The sequence below is a fragment of the Ursus maritimus genome, unplaced genomic scaffold (genome assembly GCF_017311325.1).
Source record: "Ursus maritimus isolate PB19 unplaced genomic scaffold, ASM1731132v1 scaffold_6, whole genome shotgun sequence".
NCBI lineage: Eukaryota > Metazoa > Chordata > Mammalia > Carnivora > Ursidae > Ursus > Ursus maritimus.
In genome coordinates, this window is record NW_024426774.1 from 50,057,969 (window position 1) to 50,061,196 (window position 3,228).

Sequence of the window (3,228 nt, forward strand, 5' to 3'; positions counted from 1 at the left end):
CATTGAATGCAGACCCAGCTCTCCCGGCTGCCTGGTCAGGTGGCTCCTCCCCCCACGCTCCCGGGTAACTACAGACGGAGGGCGGAGGGCAGGGTGGCTGTGCGGGGCCAGCTTCTCTCCCCACACACCCTCCCGTACCGGGCCTCTGGCGCTGCGTGGCTGGTGCCAGCCAGGCCAGTTTACTCCAGTGAGCTGGACGGCCTGAGAATTCGAGAATTGGAGAATGACCTTGGCAAGGAGAGACGGAGGGGGTACTCCCTTCGGTCCTCAGAGCCTTACTGGTTTCTGTGCCCCAGACATCTGGACACCCCTCGGGATGGCCCCCTCAGAATCCTGCAAGGGTCTACTCCGCTCCCCGTGCCAGGCACTCACCCTCCCCCAGCTGTGCGTGCACAGACATAGGACATCACTGACCACACACCCACATTCTCCCCATGAGCACGCAGCTCGCGCACGGACCCACACACTCACCGTGAGTGTGCAAGCGTACACATATACTGTCACACATGTCCTCATTCTGATATACACACACGCAAGCTGTCACACACATATTTACACCTATCCTCACCCAAGTGAAGGTGGGAGCACGGATCCAGGCACACGCCTTCCCCTGGGTTCCAGACATAGACACCTTCCTCAACAGGCATGCAGACATGTACCCACTGACATGGCATGCAGTGGCATGTACGTCCCCATCCTGAGAACGCACACGTAGTCCACCTTGCCACACACATTCCCTGAGAACACCTGATCATACATTTCCTAGTGCTGAGTGTTCTGGTGCACACGCACACACACCCCCAACACACACCGATCCACACAGAGTACGTACCACAAACACGCACTCTTGGGGCAGTGGGAAGCTCTCTCTGGACTTGGGGTCTCAGTGCAGGGTAAGGGTGATGACCGAGAGGTCCCTGCAAGGAACTCCCCTGCCTTCTCCTCTGGGGTAGCCTGGGCTGGGGACCCCATCCCTCCATCTGCAGAGGTGGCCCCTTGTCCGGGCGGTCCATCGTGTCACTCTGCTGGACTGAGAGCCCCCTAGATCTTCCTCATCTCAGATCCTCCTCTTTCCCTGGGCTAAGAAGCAGAGGCACCCATCAGCCACCCCCCACCCTCACCCACTGCGGGGGTTGTACTCACTGACGCGGGGATGGGTGATGTAGTTTCGAGTGACCGCTTGCATGTGTTCTCGGGCTGTGCCCAGGTCACAGCCACTGCCAGGGAGCCCCCCGGGCCTACTGTCTACCCTTGTGGCCATGGCGAAGCACCAGGCTGGGAGCAGAGGACCTGAGCCTGCTGTGGCGAGCACAACGTTTCAGGTCTGGCTGGAGCTGGAGAAAGCTGATCGGACTGCCCCTGTGGCCACCCCGCCCCTCGCCACTCCCCTCCTCTCCTCACCGAGTTGACTGTAAACAGGGAAGCCAGCCTCCGGTCCTGGAGCTCTTCCAGATCTGGGAGGCACCCTAAACCACCTTGTGCTCTCACAGCCCCCTGCTCCAGACCACATCTCTTCCTGGTCTCCCCACCACCTGTACTTTCTGGCAGGAAGCCCTCTCCTCACATCTCTTCCTCACTGTGTCCCCCGACCTGCCCTCACCCTGAACCCCTTGCCCTGGTCATACCTGGGTACTTCTTCCCCTGCACCATTCCATCATCATCTTTTTTTGAGCATCTATAGCAGATCATACTTGTGCCAGCTTCAGGGCCACCTCCTACAGGAAGCCTTCCTTGCATCCCCCAGCACTCTGGATTCACCACACATCTGGGGTCTTTTCTTTGTCATGCCCTTTTGTAGAACTGTCTCTTGTCACTGCCCCTAGACTCTGAGCCTCCAAAGAGCTGAGCCTGTCTCCTTCATCAGACTTGGTTCTCTTTAAGCCTTTCTGTGTCATAATACTGACAGCTTCCCGGGAAACAGGGCAGGTCTCTTCCATCTGATTCTAGGACCCTGTCTTACCTTTTCATCTTTCACCTCCAGCATGTCATGCAGCAGGTCTGCCCTCACATTTTTCAGCTCAGAGCAGAAAGTGCAAATGGAGGAACCCTCCTGTCTAGTGGCTAAAGGAGTCATGGGGCACAGGTCTGCTGGACAAGGCAATGTGGGCACTAGGTGGTGGCTCAATCCACTGAACCCAAGGTCTCCCCTGGTCACCCCCATGTTTCATTCCAGACTCAGGATGTCAGGGCATTTCGAAGCACCTCCCCAAACTACACCCCTAGCGCAGGGGGAAGGGAGGAAGCACAGAGGTCCGGGGATCCCTGTCGGGGTGACTCAGGACAGCCTAGCTGAAACCAGGTGTCTTTCCCAGAGCAGACTGGAGCGGATGTGCTTGCCTTTTCTCCACACAGCATTGAAATCTCACCGCCATCCTTTGGCCTGAGGACCCATTTCCGGTCCCAGGTCCCTCTCTCAGGATTTCCATTCTTTCAGAGAAGTCTCCTGGGTGGGGGTGACTACAAAGGGGGGAGCTTTGTGGTAACTGGCAGCACTGCACCTTGGGGGCGGTGTGGGGCTTCCACAAATCTCACAGGGGTGATAAAAGGACAGGAAACCGTGCACATACAGTACCCGTGTCCATTTCCTGCTGCTGATCTCAAACTACGGTTATGGAAAATGCAACCACTGGGGGACACTGGGTGGAGGGTACAAGGATTTCTCTAAAGTATCTTTGCAACCTGCTATAAATCCACAGTCATTGCCAAACAAAAAGTTAAATACAGTCTTCTTACTTGAACAAAAAGACAAAAACAAAACACTTTTTTAAAAAGTGCTTCATGGGGTAGTGATCCTGACGGGCAGGCTCTCTAAGGCGTGGGGATCTTGCCTGGATTTACCCTCTCGGGCTCTCTGGATCCTGATCTGACCTTTCGCTGTTTACCGGTCTTGAAGGATTTAATATTTCTACCTCTCAAGTATTTTTGTTGCCAGAGGAGCTCGCAAAGAGCAATGTTTAACCAACAAAAGCATCGATGTTGCCACCATGGGCTTTGCAGTGCCCAGGTGGGAGCTCTAACTGGGAGTAGAGGTGAGGTGCCTGTCAGCCCTCACGCGTGGTCCCCGATCGCCCCAGAACTGTGAACGTGCCTCTCATTTCCGCCCCTCCCAGTAGAGCTCCCCGGGCTCAGCCCATTTTCCCTCCCAGTGAGGAGAAGGAAAGAGGGGATTGAGGGCAGTGGTGGTGCTGTGGGGACTCTGTTTCCCTTCTTGTCATTGTCTTCCTTTTA